This window comes from Littorina saxatilis, unplaced genomic scaffold (genome assembly GCF_037325665.1).
Source record: "Littorina saxatilis isolate snail1 unplaced genomic scaffold, US_GU_Lsax_2.0 scaffold_178, whole genome shotgun sequence".
Classification (NCBI taxonomy): Eukaryota; Metazoa; Mollusca; class Gastropoda; order Littorinimorpha; family Littorinidae; genus Littorina; species Littorina saxatilis.
In genome coordinates, this window is record NW_027128515.1 from 51,541 (window position 1) to 73,937 (window position 22,397).

The 22,397-nt window shown below is 42.6% G+C and overlaps 1 long non-coding RNA gene across 1 annotated transcript; it reads left to right on the forward strand.

The window, feature by feature from the left end:
* The first annotated feature begins 239 nt into the window (after positions 1-239).
* Positions 240-22,359, forward strand: LOC138956877 (uncharacterized). The gene is made up of 4 exons (XR_011452852.1): positions 240-332; positions 5,210-5,338; positions 8,328-8,600; positions 22,185-22,359. It is a non-coding gene; the product is annotated as an uncharacterized lncRNA (long non-coding RNA).
* The last annotated feature ends 38 nt before the right edge of the window (positions 22,360-22,397 follow it).

Below are 22,397 nucleotides of genomic sequence, written 5' to 3' on the forward strand. Positions count from 1 at the left end.
GTTTGTTTGATTGGGCATGTGTCTGGTTGTTTGTTTGAGTGTTTGTATATTTGTTGGTTGCTTGGCTACTTTGTTGGTTTGTTTGCTTGTTGGCTTGCTTACCTACTTTTCTGTTTCTCAATAATTGGAATTTTGTATTATTTAGATGTAAGGACCGGTTGTAAGATAAAGCAAGTCCTCAAACATATATCCTTGTACAATGAAGTTCCATCATCATTATTCCACCACTTAAGTTATTTTATTTTGTGCAGCGTATCTTAGACAGACATGCAGACTGTTGGTCTTCTCTGTGCACGGTGTTCACGCCTTTGGTTGGATACTTCGTCCGGATGGTAATCTCTGTCTCTCTCTCTCTCTCTCTCTCTCTCTCTCTCTCTCTCTCTCTGTCTCTCTCTCTCTCTGTCTGTCTCTCTCTGTCTGTCTGTCTCTCTCTCTCTACAATGAAAATTTGCATTGTATGGCGTCGGAATCGAAACTGTCAAACTTATTAGTTCATTTCTCACCGGCAGACAACAGACTGTACTAACAAACGCCTCGGCGTCGAGCATGCAAGAAGTAAAATACGGTGTACCACAATGATCGGTTTTAGGACCCCTCCTCTTCTCTATATACATTAATTACCTCCCCCTACATATTCAAAATGTATGTGAACTTTTTGCAGATGACACCACAATTCACTCCAGCAACACAAATGTAACTCGCTTATCAGAATCACTTCATAATGACATTACACAAACATAAAGCGATCGGCAAAACGTACGCAAGACACAAAACACAAACTGATCGGCAACAAAGACTAAAGTGGACAATGACAATAGCGACTCTATAATTGGTGACTGGTTGCCCTGTCAGCAGGTCAGGTCCTTGCCTTCATTGCTTACCACCTTTGGCAGTCCCTTCTGGCTGTTGTGTCATGACATCTTTCGTTCCAGCTGGGGGTGTCGTCATCCAGTCACGGAGAAAGCGCGACTGTTTGCTGCGTCCGCTTTTGTCCTGTGAGGCTGACTGTGACCTGGTGGTAGGTCTGTTGCTGTTCTTGCTAGGTCCCACACGGCTGCTTTGCTGAGCTCTCCCTCCTTGTGTGACGGGCTTGAGAGAGAGAGAGGGAGAGAGAGAGAGAGAGAGAGAGAGAGAGAGAGAGAGAGAGAGAGGGAGACAGAGAGAGGGAGAGAGAGAGGGAGAGAGAGAGAGAGAGAGAGAGAGAGAGAGAGAGAGAGAGAGAGAGAGAGAGAGAGAGAGAGAGAGAGAGAGAGGAACGTTCTGTGCAATAACGCATTCTTTGAGCACTTCCATGCCAAGTGAACAGAATATCGTTATTCTAGCAAAAGACCTGCCCCTCTAAAGGGAATAGAACCCAGTTAACGCCCACCTCCAACTTTTGGGCAACATTGGTGCAGAGTGGGGGGGGGGGGGTGGATGAGCGTATACAAGGTAGTTTACGGTAGTGGTTTCGCTTTACGAGACTTGATCATTTTGCCGACTGCTACCGTTATTTATCTCTTCGAAGGTGTGCATAATGTCACACATTTCCCAAAATATGTTGACATGGTTTTTTTTTGTTGTTGTTGTTTTTTTTACCTCAGTTGCAAGCACGATGCTTCAAACTTTATTTTTTTGCCATTTTTTTTTTGGATCTTTTCTTTTTTCTTTTTTTGGGCGATGAGCATCCTTCTTCATAGGTAATTTCTTTTCCTTACTCAAATTCTTATATTTTCAATTCTTATATTTTCAATTAAACAATAAATAAACAACTATCATATCAATTATAATCTTAATTAAAAAAAATATATATATTAATAATATATACCCTAAATTTACTTCTAAGGTTTAACTCCCATTCTGTTAATACCGCCAAATCCGACTTGTCACCATATTTAAATTTCCCAATGGTCATTTTCGTAATCAAAACACAATAATTCACAAAATAAATATAATCAGTTTTTAAATCTTCCCTGAAATATCCAAATTATAACATTTTTTTCATTCAGGATTAGGTTGACATCAGTTTTCGTATAAACAAAGTCTTCACACACCTTCCAACCCTTAATCACCTCTTGGCAATAAAAAAAAAGAAATGTTGAATGGTATCCAATTCTTTAGAAAACTCACACCTATTCGATGTTCGTAATCCAATCTTATCTATTAAAATATTTGTTGGGTAAACTCTATGCAATATCTTCCAGTGCAACAGACGTAATCTTTCTTCTTTTTTTTTTTACATTTTACAGCCAATAACCAGTGAAATTTCTTTTTTTCCAAATCAATAACATATTTTCTTTTCTAAAAAGTACAGGCACTCGGAGTCTGAACATCATAATCAACTAAACATGTTTTGGTGTTACATTATCAAATTTAATAATGAAATCCTGCATTGAAAAATATTGATAAGGTAATATGTTTATCAATCTTGATTTCAGTGCTGTGCATAATGCATTATATTCAAACTGTCTGGATGGTTTATAACCCACTTTTTGACTTAACTCTTCAAATGAAATACTAACACCGTTTTCATTCATAACATCCTTTACATACAAAATATGATATTAATAAAATATTTAAACAATAAACATTTCTTTTTATAGTGTATTTTCATATTGTTCCAAATGCATTGGTCCTTCAATAATACAGGTGTGAAATCACTTTTTTCACACAAAAATCTTTTTACATTTATTCAAGTTTTGAGTAAATGTTTTAACATAGAGGGGGAATCGAAACGAGGGTCGTGGTGTGTGTGTGTGTGTGTGTGTGTGTGTGTGTGTGTGTGTGTGTGTGTGTGTGTGTTTGTGTGTGTGTGTGTGTGTTTGTGCGTGCGTGTAGAGCGATTCAGACCAAACTACTGGACCGATCTTTATGAAATTTTACATGAGAGTTCCTGGGAAAGATATCCCCAAACGTTTTTTTTTCTTCTTTTTTTCGATAAATACCTTTAATGACGTCATATCCGGCTTTTTGTAAAAGTTGAGGCGGCACTGTCACACCCTCATTTTTCAATCAAATTGATTGAAATTTTGGCCAAGCAATCTTCGACGAAGGCCGGACTTCGGTATTGCATTTCAGCTTGGTGGCTTAAAAATTAATAATGACTTTGGTCATTAAAAATCTGAAAGTTGTAAAAAACATTTTTTTGTAATAAAACGATCCAAATTTACGTTCATCTTATTCTTCATCATTTTCTGATTCTAAAAACTTATAAATATGTTATATTTGGATTAAAAACAAGGTCTGAAAATTAAAAATATAAAACTTATTATCAAAATTAAATTGTCGAAATCAATTTAAAAACACTTTCATCTTATTCCGTGTCGGTTCCTGATTCCAAAAACATATAGATATGATATGTTTGGATTAAAAACAAGCTCAGAAATTTAAAACGAAGAGTAGTACAGAAAAGCGTGCTATCCTTCTCAGCGCAACTACTACCCCGCTCTTCTTGTCAATTTCACTGCCTTTGTCTTGAGCGGTGGACTGACGATGCTACGAGTATACGGTCTTGCTGAAAAATTGCATTGCTTTCAGTTTCATTCTGTGAGTTCGACAGCTTGACTAAATGTTGTATTTTCGCCTTACGCGACTTGTTTATTATCAAGCCAAGTCAATAATATACTGAACTCCAAAAGAAACGCAAGTTGAAATTTCAAGAAATTTAATCTTATTCTTTGGCATTTCATTTTGACGAGATCGAATCGAACGAATTTCACGAAAATTGGTACAAAGCATCTTAGGGCAATGTTCTTTGATTGTCACTAACAAAAAAAAGTTACCGAAAGAAAGTTCTCACCGCCAGGCTCAGGAACGCGTGTGTCCCCCATTGGCGTTGACAAGGGCCTGACATCTGGCTCTCATGGAGCGCACCAGGCGGTTGACAGTGGTCATGTTGATGGTGGTCCAGATTTGCCTGATGGCCTGCTCCAACTGGGGTGCGGTTGTTGGCCTCGGATGGAAGGCATTCAGCTCCCTTTGCAAAATGTCCCATAAGTGTTCAATAGGATTCATATCCGGGCTCAGGGAGGGCCAGGGCATCACCCTGATGTTGTTCTGCTGCAGGAAGGCCGTGGTGGCCCTCGCAGTGTGGGGGCGAGCGTTGTCCTGCTGAAAGGTAAGGTTGCCGTGGAGTTGAAAGTACGGCACGACTGTGGGTCCCAGGACCTGGTTGATGTACCGCTGTGCATTAACGCCGTTTCCGCGCCCAGGGCCGATGCCTTGGAAGACCACGGGGCCCACAAGATGGTTGAGGCCTATCCCACCCCAGATCATGACGCTGGGGCCTCCCCAGGCGTTGTGTTGCAGGAGGTTGTTGGCGGCGTACCTCATGTTGCGTCTTCGCCACACCCTGATGCGGCCGTCCGCGTGGCTGATGCAGTAGCGGCTTTCGTCCGTAAAAAGGATGTCCCGCCACTGCCGCTGGTTCCAGTTGAGGAGTTCATGTCCCCACTGCAGTCGCTGCTGCCTGTGCTGTGCAGTAAGCAATGTGCGGCGAGCAGGGCGCCTGCAGTACAGGTGGTTGGCTGACAGCCGGCGTCGTGTCGTGGTGCCCAAGATGGGAGCGCCATGGGTTCCAAAGGTGTTCCTGGAGGTTTCTGTAGCCGGGAGGAACGGTTGGCGCAGGTGCTGACGGTAGATGACCCGGTCCTGGCGAGCAGTAGTCACACGAGGTCGTCCGCTTCTAGCGCCATCCCGGGTGCTGCCGCTGGCTTGGAATCGGGTCCACAGACGACAGATGGTCGAGGTTGCCACGCCCATGACATTTGCAATGGGAGCTGGGCGATTTCCAGCTTGCAATTGCCCGATTGCTCTCTCCCGGTCCATGTAAAACATGATAAGGCACTGCTAAGGACTGGAAAATATAAACGAACTGAGTTATAAGAAAAGTTTTACCAATACAAATGTTACCTTGTATACTTAAGTTTATCTTGGACCAATTAACAGTTATTTGTTGCATACGTTGAATTTTCTTAGACCAGTTGCTCCAGGAGAACTTCTTTTTATCTGTTTGAAACAGGCGCCATATATCATTCAAAACATTATTATCTAAAAATTGCTGGACATTTACCGGATCAACCGTTCTATGCTTTTCTCCACTTACACTATCTAAATCGTTATTCAAAACACAATTTAAATCACAACAAGTTATTTTCTCACCATCCAAAAAATGTGGACATGTTTAAGGTTGTATTATTTTGTTGTTAATATGCTGCTTATTATGTTTCAGTTTCTTCAGATCGTATTTCTGCTGTTGTTCTCCTATGAGCTGTTGTTTGACCTGGAGGAGACCATCACACCTGTATTTATTGTGCTTGCTGTTTGGGTGGCTGACATCGGTTTTGAAGAAATGAAACAGGTATGAAAATACTAGAGCTGATATCTAAAAACGTAAACGTACGAGCGAAAATAGCCTTCAATTGAATCAATGAGGCAAAGGAGAGACTTCACGTTTAGGAAGATCAGAACAAACCATTCTTAATTTAACTGTCATTTCCTCCATTTCCAAAGCAAGTTTCCCAAATGAAAACGAATTATTTGAAAATAGACCTCATATATTCTGATATACGCTAGACTTATGCTTGCGGAAAAAAGTCAAGCAACCCTGATATTCAATCTGAATAGCATTATTTTAAAAAAAACCAGTAAACTTATTTGGACTGCCAGAATGACGTAATATGTGTGTAAAGTGGTTGGTCTTGGTCCCATGTACATTTTAAAATGTTGTAAGACGACAAACTTTTACCAAACAAGCATTTATTTATGTAATTAGGCAGTCGTGTCTAAAGTACGGACATTAAATTTTAGTTTTAAGACACACGTTTATTTAGAACAGGTCACAGAACCCCAATTATTTTGGTGTAACTCATCTCAATTTGCAACCAAAAATAATATTCATCTCTTAATGATGCGTGGTCTCTTTGTCATATACAGGATAAAGCAAATTACCTTTAAGGGCAAAAGAACAAAAAGTCGTCGTTTTTGTTAACATCACTTTCTACATGATTATTTTACCAATTTGAATAACTGGCGGGTACAGAATGTTACTCAAGTGATTCAAGTTCTAGTTCTACACAATGAACCCAACCCTCTAAACTATTATAGTAAGCCTAAAAACGGAAATCATGTACATAAAACAACGTTGTCGTTTCCCCCTCAAAAGTAGCACAGGGTCTATAATTATAGTCCCGGGATGCTGGGTTTGGTATTGCGGTTTCAAAATCTAAACTGAGCAAACAAATTATTGCACCCATTTTTGTGCCCCAACTAAAACATTCATTCCCGTGTCATTTCATCCGTCGCGATATAACCCTTCGTGGTTGAAAACGACGTTAAACACCAAATAAAGAAAGAAAGAAAGAAAGTGTAATTTCATTCAAACTTGATATGCCATTAAAGGCCTGTCACTTGGCTAAATGGCACACTTTTTGGATCAAAGATTTATGTTATAGGTATCATGTGACCGCCGCCGAAGTAAAGGTACCCCCAAAATCATGACAAAAAGCGCTGTATTTCAGTAATGTCTAAATGGATTGCTTTGAAGCTTTCAGGATATTAAGTCGACATACGCGACGTACGTCCGGTAACATTTCGCATCGTTACATATATCTGTTGAGATGGTATGCAATCTTCCGGAAAATGTTTAAAAAGGTGTCATAAGTTTAAAGTCATACATCCCAAAAATTCATGACTTTGCATGCATACCGACAGATGAGTGTTAAAAATACTGCCAAAGTTTCATTGAAGTACAATCACTAGTTTACGTTTGCTAGTCATGTAAACACGATCAATTTGCTTCGAGGATTGCAGTGCGACAGCGATGTCCAGTCAACTGTGACCGCAGCATGTTTTGATAGGCACTGAGCGTTGACCGACCTCAATAGCAAACAGCTTGAACGTTCCATATTTGCCCATGTGTTTTTACATGGCCAGCACATGTCCGTCAGTGGTTATACTCATATGAAACTTTGGCAGTTCTTTTACCAACCATTTGTCTGTATGCGTGCAAAGTCATAACATTTTGGGATGTAAATCCACAAACCTATGAGGGTTTTAAAAACATTTTCTGGAAGAGCGCATAACATCTGAGTACGAACATGCAATGCTCCAAAATGTTACCCAGTGTAAGTCTCGTATGTCGACTTCAGATCCTGAAAGTTTCAAAGCAATCCATTTGGACATTACTGAAATACAGAACTGTTTGTCATTGCACCCATCTAAATGAACGCAAAAACCTTTGTTATTCTACTGCTCATGCGCTCCACACCTGCATCAGTAGAAATGTCATTACACAAGAGATACACAAGTTAGCAAAACAAAACAACCTGTTCTGAATAGATATTTTATTTGGCTTTTTCATCGTATGTAAACGTTGCCGAGTGAAGCCTATTCTGAATTTGTGTCGATTTTTTAATTGGTACCTGACGTTTTTGTCATGTCGAATTTGGGGGTACCCTTACTTCGGCGGCGGTCACGTAATACCTAAAACAGAAATGTTTGATCCGAAAAGTGTGCCAGATAGCCAATTGAATAAAATGACACGGGAATACATGTTTTAGTTGGGGTACGAAAATGGGTGCAATAATTTTATTGCTCAGTTTATATGCGATCTTTCGATGACTATATATGAGCGTGTGTGTGTGTGTGTGTGTGTGTGTGTGTGTGTGTGTGTGTGTGTGTGTGTGTGTGTGTGTGTGTGTGTGTGTGAACAAGAACAAGAACAAGAACAAATGTTTATTGTCCTCAAACCAAAAAGGTTATTGACACATTGCTATGAATTCTAAAGCATTCTGCGACAAACCTTCCGAGACATATTTGAACATCTTTGTCCATAAATATTTCACTTGGTTTATAATTAATATAATCTACATCAATATTAGTCACGTCTTTTTTAAACTTTTCTCTACTTTCATGGAATTTTACGCATTCATCCAGAAGATGATATTCATCTTCAACAATGTTACATACCATACACAAACGATTTTCTCTTTGGATGTTATGATGTCTTCCAGTTTCTATTTTTTAGATTGTGACTACTGGTACCCTTACTTCGGCGGCGGTATTTCTTAATCGTTCTTAATCGACTTAAAGCTGGTTCTTAATCGACTTAAAGCTGTCCTGTGATTTCGATTTTCTATCATTGTCAGATATGACTGAATTTCATATGTATCACATATATTTGAATAGAATCTTAATCTTGCACTTCCTTTTGATTTAGCTTTATTCCAAAAAAGTATGTATTCACTTTGTGTGTGTGTGTGTGTGTGTGTGTGTGTGTGTGTGTGTGTGTGTGTGTGTGTGTGTGTGTGTGTGTGTGTGTGTGTGTGTGTGTGTGTGTCTGTCTGTAGCTGTGTGCAGGGGATCCTGTGAAAAACGAACCATTCTCATGTGAATGGTCTGAAATGTTCCACTCGTACAAAACGAACGCCTGGAATCTTCTGGAATGTGCAAGCATCGTGCTGTTTTTTTTTGGCTTCCTTGTGTTCCACGAAAACGAAGTCCTTCGTGCTACTGGGAGAGTCTGCCTTGCGGTAGACATTTTCCTTTTCTTCATCCGGCTTCTACAACTTCTTCTATTCTTCAAGGAACTTGGCATATTTCTCGTTATGATGGCTCAATCGGTATGTTTCGAGCAAAAGCGAGTGTCTGTCAGATTGTCTGTGTGTTTGTGAGTTATATGTGTTTTTTGACAATAATAATTGTCAGTAAGTACTGGTGTAACATGACTGATATGAAACAGTTGACTGGCTAATGGCAATGCGCTTAAAACTGTTAGCGCACTCTTGGAGTGCGCTAACTTTTCCAGAGAGCGTATTCTTCTGCCCTTTGCCACAGCGAGGCTGTGTCCCTTCTTTCGATTTGAGAAGATTCTTCTCTTCCTCGGTGTTAGTGACATGCAGCTTATCTTCTCCACATTACCAAATGATGCTAAATTTTCTGCGGCTAAAGGCAGAAATATTTTTCTGACAGATTTCATGCGCCTGTGCCACAGTGACTGAGTGATGCTGTGCCTTCTTTCCACCTGAGAAGATTCTTCTAATCTTTCATTTTAAGTGACAAGCAGCTTATTATCTCCACATTAACATAATGATGATTTAGCTTGACATTCCCAGCGGCTAACAGAAAACACCCGTGTTTTTCCGATAAAGTACCAGCTAGATCAGCATGTTGAAGTCGACTCAGTGATTCGATCGACTCTGTCATACGTAGCAGACGACACGAGAATGCGACTGCATCCGCTCAGTAAATGAATGGTTTTTGAGTCACTTGAGAAAAAGTGACTCTATGTAATCGGTCAGTGTTAGTCTGTCCGGCCGGCCGGCCGTCCGGCCGGCCGGCCGTCCGTAGACACCACCTTAGCGTTGGACTTTTCTCGGAAACTATCAAAGCGATCCGGCTCATATTTTGTTTAGTCGTGACCTCCAATGACCTCTACACTTTAACGATGGTTTCGTTGACCTTTGACCTTTTTCAAGGTCACAGGTCAGCGTCAAAGGAAAAATTAGACATTTTATATCTTTGACAAAGTTCATCGGATGTGATTGAAACTTTGTAGGATTATTCTTTACATCAAAGTATTTACATCTGTAGCCTTTTACGAACGTTATCAGAAAAACAAGGGAGATAACTAGCCTTTTCTGTTCGGCAACACACAACTTAACGTTGGGCTTTTCTCGGAAACTATAAAAGTGACCGGGCTCAAATTTTATGTGAACGTGACTCCCAGTGACCTCTACACTTTGACGTCTGCTTTGGTGACCTTTGACCTTTTTCAAGGTCACAGGTATGTCTTGAAGGAAAAAAATTGAAATATCATATCTCTGAAACTATTCATCGGATTTGATTCAAACTTTATAGGATTATTCTTTACATCAAATTATTTACATCTGTATTGTGTTGTGAATAGCAATTTCTTCCTGTCCATCTGATGCCTCATATAATATTCAGAACTGCGAAAGTGACTCGATCGAGCGTTTGCTCTTCTTGTTACATTATTATTTCAAGGCAACAACTATCGGAATCGAAAACGTGTAGGGTTCAGAACGTTGCTACCATGTGATAGACTTAATTATTACCAGCCTCCCTCATGAGTTCAGATGCAACACGAGACATTTACCTTTGGAAATAAGACTGGTTCGAGCAGACGACATGAAACCCGCTTTTAAACGCTCAGCAAATTAACATGTTTGGCAAATGTGAAGGAAAAAACGATGGGGATATACTACGTGTAGGGTTCTGAGCATTCGTACCGTCCATAATGATATTCAGTACCAGACTCCCCGATGAGTGTACATACAACACGACAAACATACTACATTTATTTTGAAAATGCGCTAACGCTCGAACAGACCCGGGAGTCAAATCAGGGCGCGTCACTCTGCACAGTCAATCGGTCGAAGCGCGAAGGTTTCGAATCACAAACAACTAAGCTCACAGCCCTTTCTTTGAGTTAAGACGAGGTCTCTATGAAAGAACTTCACTTTTTAGATTAATGCTACACTGGAATTTACCAACATAAATATTAAAACAAGAGTGTGTGTGTGTGACAGAAAGCACGACAAACTTGAGACAGCACAAACAAAAGTAGATCCAACACGACCTGACCACACTGTTATGCCTATCCAAATGCGCGTAGGGACTGGGTGGCCGAGTGGTAGCGCACTTGCGCTCGGAATCGAGAGGTTGCGTGTTCGACCCTGGGTCGGGCCGTTATTTTCTCCCCCCTTTCCTAACCTAGATGGTGGGTTCAAGTGCTAGTCTTTCGGATGAGACGAAAAACCGAGGTCCCTTCGTGTACACTTTATTGGGGTGTGCACGTTAAAGATTCCACGATTGACAAAATTGTATAGGCATAGATAAAAATGTCCATCAAATACCCGTGTGGAAAGGTGAACATTCGCCTAACAGGCTTGAGGTTTGCTGGTCGATGTGAATGCGTGACATATTGTGTAAAAAATTCCATCTCACACGGCATAAAGCGCTTTGAACTTCGGATAAGGCGCTATATAAATAAAGAGAATAATAAAATTAAAAAAAATGTGCGTTGTGAATCTTGTTTTTTTCTCTTGCGGTACTGACAATACCGTTATTGAAACTATCACAGTGCACTAAGAGGTTGATAGAGCAAATCTCGAAAATCATTATTGAACTCACCGCTACGCGCTTCGTTCAATAATTCATTTTCTCGATTTGCGCTATAAATCTCTTGACGCACTGTGATGTCTCAATAACCTAAATAATGATAATAATAATAATACTAATAAATAACTTTTCTATAGCGCGAGTCCTATCAATTGGCTCCAGGCGCTATACAAATTAATTCTAAAATAAACTAACACAAATTAAACAAGCATACAAAGCATACATGTAACTCAGATAAAACAACAAGGACCAAAGCGCCTAGCTTGCTAGGGGGGTCCGGGGGCATGGGCCCCGGAAAAGTTTGAAAAAAAGGATGCAAAATGGTGCAATATGGTGCATTCTGAGAATGATCATTACCAGTTTCAGGCAGCAGATTTTGTCACTGATCAATACCCCGAAAATTGAAACTCAACCAACAAAAAAAACATTTTTTTTTGGCTGGGGGGGGGGGGGGAGTTCTGGAAACCCCAGAAACCCCCCCCCCCCTCGTCCGCCCATGAGCTAGTATATCGAAATAGCGTATAGGGCTTCACAGTGCAGACACGTTTCTCTATTCTTTGTATCTGAAAATGATAAAAAATAAGATTAAATTGTTTTTAAATCGAATTTTTAATGTTCATTAGAATTTTCATATTTTTAATGTTCTGAGCTTATTCTTAATCCAAATAATATAACATATGTATAATGATTTTGGATTCAGGAAATATAATAACGAATAAGATGGCATTAGTTTTGAATTGATTTCTAAAATTTTCATTTTTATTAGCATTTTCAGATTTATAATTACCAAACTCATCAACTAATTTGTAAGCCTCCAAGCTGAAATGCAATACCAAAGTCCGATCTTGGTGGAAGATTGCTTGACCAAAATGTCAATCAAAATGTCAATCAATTTGATCAAAAAATGAGGGTGTAACAATGCCGCCTTAACTTTCACAAAAAGCCCGATATGATGTCATCAAAGACATTTATCGAAAACATTTTTTTTTCTTCTGGGGATATCATACCTAAGAACTTTCATGTGAAGCTTCAGGAAAATCGGTCTAGTACTCTCCTCGGAATTGCTCTACACACACACACACACACACACACACACACACACACACACACACACACACACACACACACACACACACACACACACACACACACATTTAATGTAACTACAAAATATATAATCGTTAGTAAGCAATATATATGAAAGTACAATATCATGCCATTTGCGCCTTCACACAAACACACACACACACACACGTCTACTTCGTCTCCTGTGTCTTCCTTTTGGTGAGACCGTTCCTTTCTTATCTTTCTTTGGCATTTTGTTTGATTTGGCTGCTGTTAGTTAACCACAGTGTTGACTGTGTGATTTTCAGTCGCCATTTTTGTCCGCCATTTTGGATAAGTCGGCATGGCTGACAAAGATATTTTCAAACGCAATTTAAAAGGGGAAGTCAAGGGCACGGCTAAACCAGCCAGGTCATCTTCTAAAAGGGTGACTGAAGCCATTGCTCATGTGTCTGATAATAATAATAATAATAATAATAATAATAATAATAATAATTGTCAGTAAGTACTGGTGTCACATGACTAATGTGAACCAGTTGATTGGCTAATGGCGATGCGCTAAAACTGTTAGCGCACTCTTGGAGTGCGCTAACTTTTCCACAGAGCGTATTCTTCCGCCCTTTGCCTAAGCGAGACTGTGCTCTCATCCTCAGAATTAATTAATGACATGTAGCTTATATTCTCCACAATACCAAAATACTATAAATTCCTGCTTCTCAATTAAAGCAGAAGTGGTTTTTTTCTGACAGATTGCATGTGCCTGTGCCACAGTTGCCACTATCTAAAAATAGAACCCGCTGTGTCTATTTTTCAGTTTCGACTTGCGAAGAATCTTCTCATAATTATGCTGTAGCTTATTATCCACATTACCAAATGATGAGTTAGTATACAATTCCCAGCAGCTAACAGAAAACACAAGTGTTATTCCGATAACGTACCACTGAACTAGATCAGCATTTGGAATATATACGTAGCAGACTAGATTACACTGAAATACGACTGCATCAGTTCAGTAAATGAATGGTTTCTGAATTATTATTTCAAGGCAACAACAATCGGAATCGAAAACGTGTAGGGTTAAGAACGTTCTTACCATGTATAAAACTTATTACCAGCCTGCATCATGCGTGCAGACGAGCAATTGTTGTTTTTGAAATGAGACTGCAGTGCAGTGCCGTGGTTCGCTTGCCCTAGCCGCCCTAGCAGACGACATTAACCTCGCAGGCAAATGTGAACAAGCAAACGATGGGGACATACTACGTGTAGGGTTCACAGCATTCTTACGGTTCATATATAACGGTTCATATATATGTACCAGTCTCCCCGATGAGTGAAGATACAACAGAAGAAACATACCACATTTACTTTGAAAATCCGAGTCTGCTAACCGTGGCCTTGGCCGGAGTCAATTCAAGGGGCAACACTCTGCACAGTCAATCTGTCGAAGCTCGATGAAGGTTTCGAATCGCAAATAATTAAGAGTACAGTCTTTTCTCCGAGTTTAAATGAGGTCTCTGTGAAAGGTCATCACTTTTTAGCTTAACGCTTCACTGGAATTTACCAACAGAAATTAAAACAAGAGTTTGCGTGTGACAAAAGCACGACACACTTGAGACAGCCCACACAAAAGTAGATCCAGTGACACAAACCTGACCACACAGTTATGCCTATCCAAATGCGCTTTGCAAAATGTGCGTTTTGAATCTTCTTTTTTCTCTGGCGGTACTGACAATATCGTTATTGAAACAATCCCAGTGCACTAAGAGATTTATAGAGCAAATCTCGAAAATAATTATTGAACTCAGCGCTATGCGCTTCGTTCAATAATGAATTTTCTCGATTTGCTCTATAAATCCCTTAGTGCACTGGGATGTCTCAATAACTTAAATAATAATAATAATAATAATAATAATAATAAATAACTTGTCTATAGCGCGAGTCCCATCAATTGGCTCCAGGCGCTTTACAAATTCATTATAGAATAAACTAGCACAAATCAACAAGCATACAAAGCATACATTTAACTGAGATATAACACCAAGATCCCAAGCACTAAGCAAAACTTAGCGTACAATGAAAATATCGCCGTTGCGGTACCAATTTCATCCACATGCGGACTTAAGGCCTGTCCAGACACTCCCGGCCGACCCTGTCCACATTTGACTTATGCTCAAAACGGCGCGCCGCAGCGTGCTATGATCGCGAAGCGTTATTTGCAGAAGAATAGCGCGTGTTCTAATTTCTATGACACAGACATAGAACGACGGAAATTTGACCAATCAGAGCAAACCAGAGCGATGACGTCAGCCACTCGCGGCACGGCAGTCGAATGCAACTGAACCTTCTTGTCTCGATGTGTGGCCACTCGGCAAATCCCGCGCGACGCACAAAACGGCCTGCGGCGCATAGAGCGTAAAACGGCGTCCAAGTCTGGACATGGCTTCAGTGTTTCTGCTGGTACTTCGTCTGATCCTATACCTGTCCCCCCACCTGACTATAGCGCTCTTGTCGCAAGTGTTCTTGGTTTTTTTATTCCAGAAATTCGTACTTCGGTTCATTCCGAATTTCAGAAGGAGAGGTTGTCGTCGCTGAGCAGTTCCCCCCCCCCCCCCCCCCCCCGCTGTCGGGGATAAGGGTTCTCTTGCCACGCTGGGGACTTCAACTTCCGTCACCGATGTGGCTTCCGCCATTGTCACCCGCCCTTCCGGTGCTTCCGACCTGACTATTCGTACTCGTACATCCAGTCAATTTCTCTTGGGAGAAAGGTCGCTTCTTGGCCGGCCTCTACCATCTCCCACCTTGTGTGGAGGTTCGGGGGGTGGCATGTCTCTTCGGGGACTCGGCCAATGCAGGGTCACGACCTGTAAGGTTTGTTTGTACCTACGCCCTTCGTCGGTCCTCATGCCACAAGGGATACGGTACAAAGTCAGCAGCCACACCAGCCTTCGGCTTCCGTGGCTGCTGCGCTTCCGGTTTTTACCGGAAGAACAGGTCCACCCGTAAGCGTACATCCAGGTGCCGTAACGGCGTCGGACCTGGGACTGGCCTACGGGCACCACGGCTTCCGGCCGCAGTCCACCGCAGTTGCATCAGCCGTCGGCTTCGGCAACCAGTATGGTTCCGGTTCCGGTTTCTCGGCCGGAAATGGATTTCACCTCTTATCACCTTCCTCTGCCTAGGCAGGAAGTGATGAAGGATGACTTCCGGCCAGTTGGCTTTCCGGTTTCCGGTTATGCCGATCAGTCTTTCGCTTTCGGAAATCTAGGCTACGGTCTTTGCCCGTCTGTCGCGGCTTCTGACATGCAGTCATCAGCTGGTGATCAGACTCGTCTTCTGAAGCATCTTCTTTGGTTGCTCATTCGGTGAAGGACGATTTCCGGACTGGAAAGGAGGATGGAGCTTACTTCCGTTTTGAAGAATCTCCATCTGGTATCATGTACTCAGGCGTCACTCTCGCTTACCGTGAGGAGATAGGTCGCGCCTCTCTAGAGCTGACTTCTATCTCCTAGACCCTTTCGGGGCTCACACCATCCCAAGGATTTACATACCTTGGCATGATTTTCTTACGGTCACCTGGAGAGTTCGTCCTCCTCAATAACGAGTGGAAAACCTTAGGCACTGTTCTTTCCATGTCGACACTACAGCAAGCGCCCACTAGGACTCTTGCTTCCATCCTAGGTCAATTGGAATCCAGCGCGGTTACTCGCTAGGGAAAATTACACTAAAACCTTTCCCGCTAGCACTAAAGCCGCTCGAGGATTCACCCGCTCAAGACTGAATCAAGTCTATTCCAATTCAGAGCTGGTTTCAACACATGACAAGTCAGTGGTTGGAACCGAACTGGATAACTCAGGGTTTCCCTATAGCTACACCCTCCTGACACAGACCCCTTCACGGGCGTCTCTTTCCATGTTCTGAGCATCGGTTCTTGGCCGACCACGGAAGTTAAGCAACTTGGCTGTACTAGGATGGGTGACCGCTTAGGAACACCTAGAGCAGCGATTTCCGATACGCAATTAACCAGCCGGTTATGTACTGCGTGCAAAACATACACGGCGCCCGCATACGCGGCGCCCGCAAGAGAACCGCAGTTTTAGCGGTGCTCCTGTTAGCGCGATCACCACGGGCGGTCCCATTAACAGGTTTTACGGAACGTCGCAGTTTCTCAGCGCACGCGGGAAGAAGATATCTTCCTCGACATGGCAGCATGGCAGCATGGCAGCATGGCTATCGTATAAGTTTAATCGGGCTGTATTTTCGGGCTCGCAGGTTCTCTGATTATCAATCAATCAATATGAAGCTTATGAAGCTTATATAGCGCGTATTCCGTGGGTACAGTTCTAAGCGCTTGTCGAAGAGTTGTCAACACAGGACTAACAAAGAAACTGACATCTACAGACGGACACGAACCCTATCACACACTAGCAAACCCTGGTAAACATACAACAAACAACTGTTTAACAACAATGTACACATCAATAGCAAACACCTCTCACAGAGCACAGCACAAGAATGTCTTTTGGGGCACAACACATCACGTCGAGCATGAAAGTCGCAGCCAGCTACGGGAAGAACTGAGTCTTCAACCTACTCTTGAACGCGTCAAGAGAGGGGCTCTGGCGAAGCTCAAGCGGCAGGGAGTTCCAGACGGAGGGGCCCGCGGAGGGAAATGCACGCTGACCAGCAGATGCGAGTTTCGAGCGAGGGATGTGGAGGCGGAGAGGGTCAGCAGCAGAACGAAGGGGACGGTCGGAGGGCTGGGTGTACAGGTCCAGGGAGGATTGAAGGTACTCGGGAGCAGAGTCGTTGAGACACTTGTAGACCAGAGTGGACAGTTTGTAGGAGATTCGGGTGTTGACAGGGAGCCAGTGCAAGGAGCGAAGTAGGGGGGTGATGTGGTCTCGCTTCGTCTTCCTCAACGTCAGCCTGGCAGCGGCGTTCTGGACTCGTTGTAGGCCATGAATGGATGAGGCGGGGAGGCCAGCCAGAAGGGAGTTGCAGTAGTCCAGACGACTGAAGATGAGGGAGACAACCAGCTTGACACAGGCGTCGTGGGTGAGGTAGCGACGGATGGAGGCGATGCGTCGTAGGTGAAAAAAGCAGGTCTTGATGATGAAGGAGATGTGTGTCTGCATGGAGAGAGTGGAGTCGAGAAAGACGCCAAGGCTCTTGACAGCAGGGGAGAATGGAACAGTCGCGTCATCCAGCTGGAGGTCGGTCACAGTGAGGGAAGCAATCTTCTGTCGTGTTCCAACGAGAAGGGCCTCCGTCTTCTCACTGTTCAGCTTCAGCTTGTTCTCAGTCATCCAGTTCTTGATGTCAGTGAAACAACTGGAGATGGATCCAAGGAGATCGTCAACGTGCTCCGGCTTGGCGCTGTTCTGGAGCTGCGTGTCATCGGCAAAGGAGTTGTAGTTCAGGCCGTGGCGTTCGATGACCAGGGAGAGGGGTTGGGTGTACAGGGTGAAAAGGACAGGGCCGAGGACAGATCCTTGTGGGACGCCGAAGCGGACAGGGACAGGCTGAGAAGAGAACGAATCAGTGGTGACAGTCTGAGAGCGGTTCTGGAGGTAGTTCCTAAACCAAGAGAGGGTTTAGCGAATCTCGTTCCATCTTATATGAGAGGACGCATATTGCTTACTCAAGCTCAACCCCATCAGGGCTCCACTCCCCGGAGGGTTACACTCCTGGTCGGCTGGAACTCCCTTCGTTCGATCCGAAAGGTAGACGCACAGGTTTTTGTTCGTTGTTCACACTGATACTAGCTTCACAACTCTCGTTTTCTATTGAAGACAAGGTTCGTCTTCTTCTTTTGAACTCTCACAGCTCTCTTTTTAGAGTGATGGCTGTCTTCCTGGTTTCACTGATTGCAAGAAGTTTTCACTTCTTTCGTCCGTCAGGAGCAAGACAGAGTCAGCGAGGTTGACGCTCTTTCCGGTTGTCCGGAAGACGTAACTCACGAAGCTTATACGGTCAATTTCACTCAGGTTTAGACCAGACTTTCTGGCTTTAATCTAACCAGACCAACACCCACCGGTCACCAGAGTGCAACTGCTCAGTAGGTGTTTTAGCCAGGTCACTCAGACTTGGGTCAACGGTCCCTTCAGGGCCTTAGGCCACGCACTACCTGTCTCGCATGCAACTGCTAAATTCAACAATGTTGCTCCTTATATCCTTTAACATAATAATAATAATAATAATGGTGATTTCTATAGCGCTTTCGAACACACAAAGCGCTTTACAAAAGCAATAACAACATCATTACCAGAATGACGCAATTGGCGGAATAGAACACAATCATAAACACTTTACAACAAAAACCAAAAACCAAACATAAATGTTACAAAAATCCAGAGGCTCTTACAGGAACGAACTCTCAGTATACACAACAATTATGATGCACACACACACACACACACACACACACACACACACACACACACACACACACATGTCCACACACACGCACACACACACACACACACACACACACACACACACACACACACACACACACAGTAAACATTGTTCATCCGAAAGTGCACATTCACAGGGTCGCGACAACTACATCATCATAGAATGCTTCTCTGAAGAGGTGAGTCTTGAGATTTGCTTTGAAAGAAGGCAGAGATGGACTGAGACGTAGAGACAAAGGGAGTTTGTTCCAGATATGATCAGCTGCGACTGAAAGACAGCGGCCACCATGATCGTCCCTCTGATACTTAGGAGCTTTGACAAATTTATTTTGGGAGGCAGAGCGGACAACCCTTTCAGGATTGTTTTTCTGCACGAGATCGGACAGGTACTGTGGAGCCGTGCCCGCGGCAATTTGATAGAAAATGCAGCAGATCTTGTATTTAATTCTTTGTTGGACTGGAAGCTAATGTAGCTGTTTGAGTAGAGGCGTGACGCTTTGTTTCATAGGTGTTCGAAACACGAGTCTAGCGGCAGCGTTCTGGACTAGTTGCAGGGGCTTGGTGACAGATTTGGGACATTCAGCGAGCAGTGAATTACAGTAGTCTAATCTAGAGAGTATGCCGGAACAGACTAGTCTTTTGGTTGCGTCTTCGGTAAGGTACTGTCGAATGGAACCTATACGCCGGATCTCCATTCGCGCTGCTTTACATGTTTGGACTACATGCTGTTTCATGCTAAGATCTTTGTCAAAAAAGACTCCGAGATCACGGGATGTATCCGAGAACTTGATGTCAATATTGTTCAAAGAGATGGCCTGTGGGAGTTCTGAAATAGACTTAGCATGGGTAGGGGTGGAGTATGAAAAACGCATGGCTTCAGTTTTGTCGTCATTTAGTTTGAGTTTGTTCTCTTCCATCCATGCCCCGACATCTCTCACACACTCCTGTAGCGACAGAACCAAATCTGGGTACTTGTCATGTGATGCGGAATGATTGATCTGCTTATCATCTGCGAAGATTTCGTGTAGCACACAATGATTCTCTATGAGAGTTGTCAGCGGTGTTGTGTACATAATGAACAGCACCGGGCCTAACACAGAACCTTGAGGAACACCAAACACAAGAGAGGTTTCAGCAGATTGTTGGCCATCGATCAGAACAAACTGTTTCCTGTCTGAGAGATAATTTTGAATCCAAGAGAGAGCCATCTCGCTAATGCCAAACTAGTGCTCTAGACGATAAAAGAGAATGTCATGGTCTATCGTATCAAAAGCCGCAGATAGATCTAAAAGCAAGAGGACGGATGTTTTGTCCTGGTCTAGAGCGGTCAGAAGATCATTCAAAATACGAAGAAGAGCCGTTTCTGTGCTGTGCCGTGGTCGATAGGCTGACTGGTGGGCACTAAGAAGGTTGTGGGATGAGAGATATGAGGCAAGCTGTCGGAGAACAAGTTTTTTGAGAATTTTCGATAGAAAAGGAAGGTTTGAGACGGGTCTATAGTTTTTCAACTCGTTGGAATTGAGAGAAGCTTTCTTCAGCAGTGGCTTTACTAAAGCGGTTTTGAATTCCGTGGGGACAACGCCAGAAGAGAGTGATTCGTTCACTATGTTAGTGATGGGAGGAGGATGTCGATGTTTTGAATAAGTAGTTTGGTTGGAATCGGGTCAAGTTCGCACGTCTTTTTAGAATTAACTTCTAATGAAAACGTGACAAGGATATTTCTCTAAATTGACCCTATCTAGGTGGTCTTTTACCATCATTAGGCAAATCTATGAGTGGTGAGAAACAAAAAAGGGGGGGGGAACAGTCAGCCCTTCCTCCAGCACCAGCAAGAGTGCACGATTCTAGAACTTGGGCATCGCCTCTAGCAGTCCTCAGTTCAGGAGGACTCTATGATGTTCTACGAACAGCTTTTTAGAAGGCAGGCGACGTTTCATAAATTTTGAGAAACGTCGTCGGAACTAGACAGGACATCCCCCGTTCTACGCCCGCCTTGTGACAGCAGGAGCGGGTCAAGTCCACTTCAGAGTATATCAATACTGTGATCCTCTGCACAGCTTACTGGAAATCAGAAGATGTTTTTCTGAACTTTTGCTTCAGAGACATCTCCGGCATCAGGCAGGATGGCTCACGTTTTCTCCCTGCCATGGTGGCAGCGGGACAAGTCCTTTCGAGATCTTAACAGTAGGTTCCAAGGTATACTATAGATTCCCACCGCCTTGTTAAAGCTATCTGCTTTTATGTGATTCGGAGTAAGAATATGTAATTTAATCGAAAATTTCAATAATACATTTTCATTTGATTAATATACTTACCCGAATTACATAGTTAAGACCCTCCCACCGGCCCCGCTATATAGTTTCTATGTATTCTATTAAAGTCGCAATGATAAGCCACGTGCTGTCAGCTGGTGGTGGCGCTGCATGTCCCGTAGGGGAGATAACTCCCTGGGAGTAGCGCACTGACTAACGCACTGAGGCAGCTTTTTCTTTGAAGGGTTGCCTCCCTTAACTGTAGACGGGAGAGCATTTTCAGACCTATAGCATCTTCGACTGCGTCAATGCTTTTATGTGAGTCGGGTAAGTATACTAATCAAATGAAAATTTATTATTGAAATTTTCGATTACTCAGAGCAAACATAACCTGAGAATGGACGTAGAAACGGTCTTTTCCGTTTGCGAACGTTCGTAACGCCAAAAAGACTATAATTTGATATGTACGTATGCATCTGTGTGTGTGTGTGTGTGTGTGTGTGTGTGTGTGTGTGTGTGTGTGTGTGTGTGTGTGTGTGTGTGTGTGTGTAAACTTTCCATGTGAATACCACCAGGTTATACACCCAGAATTTGGTATTTTTTTTATTAGTGCCTTTGATGACATCATATCCAGCTTTTCGCAGCAGTCAAGGTCGCACTATGTCAACCTCATTTTTCAATTCGTTTGACTTACATTTTGTTCAACCAGTATAATTATGGTTTGAACGTGGAAGTGTAAACCGTTCTGAAATAATGTGGTAATGACAGTTCTAAAACTTGTAATCAAGAACAAAAACTGTACAACAGATTCAAAAAATGATTGCATTGCATTTTTAAAATTGTTTTCTTGATGCATAGTAAAACATGTTTACCATGAACATGAGCTCAAAATTAGATTCGCGGAGACAACATTAATGCGACTCATTTCGGTCTTCGGGTATCGCGTAAACGTTTTCATTGTTTATCTCCAGGTATCAGGTGGACACATTCACCAAATGTTTTCATATTGCTTGATGTGACTTTTTTTCTTTTGGTCAACCAAAATGTTCCCATATCAATTTACAACTTTCGATACCACCCTATACAATTTAAATTGTCACGTTTAATATTTTTGAAGTGTGTTTATATGTTAGTTTGTCTATTTGTTTGTTTTGTTTCAGTTTGTCAATTTGCTGAAACTTGTAGGTCAAACAATCGATGAAAGAGCCCATCTTTTTGTTTAATTTCCTTAAAATCTTACTGTCAAATGTTCTTATGTTTGACTGGACGGTTATCAACCGTTGCTTAGTCTTTTTTTCTGCCATCCCAATGCTGTTTTATTTCATACCAGATGAAGGACATTGCCTGGTTCATGCTAATTATGCTGACCATCATGTGCGGTTATATCGTGGCCTCCCAAGCAGTCATGTTTCCACCGCCAAATGAACACACAGCTACACAGGATTGGTGGTTTGGTCTGCTTGGAAAAGGCTACTGGCAGATTTTTGACTTGGATTTGGATGATGTCAAGGGTAAGCACATGACTGCTTCTCTTTCACCTTAG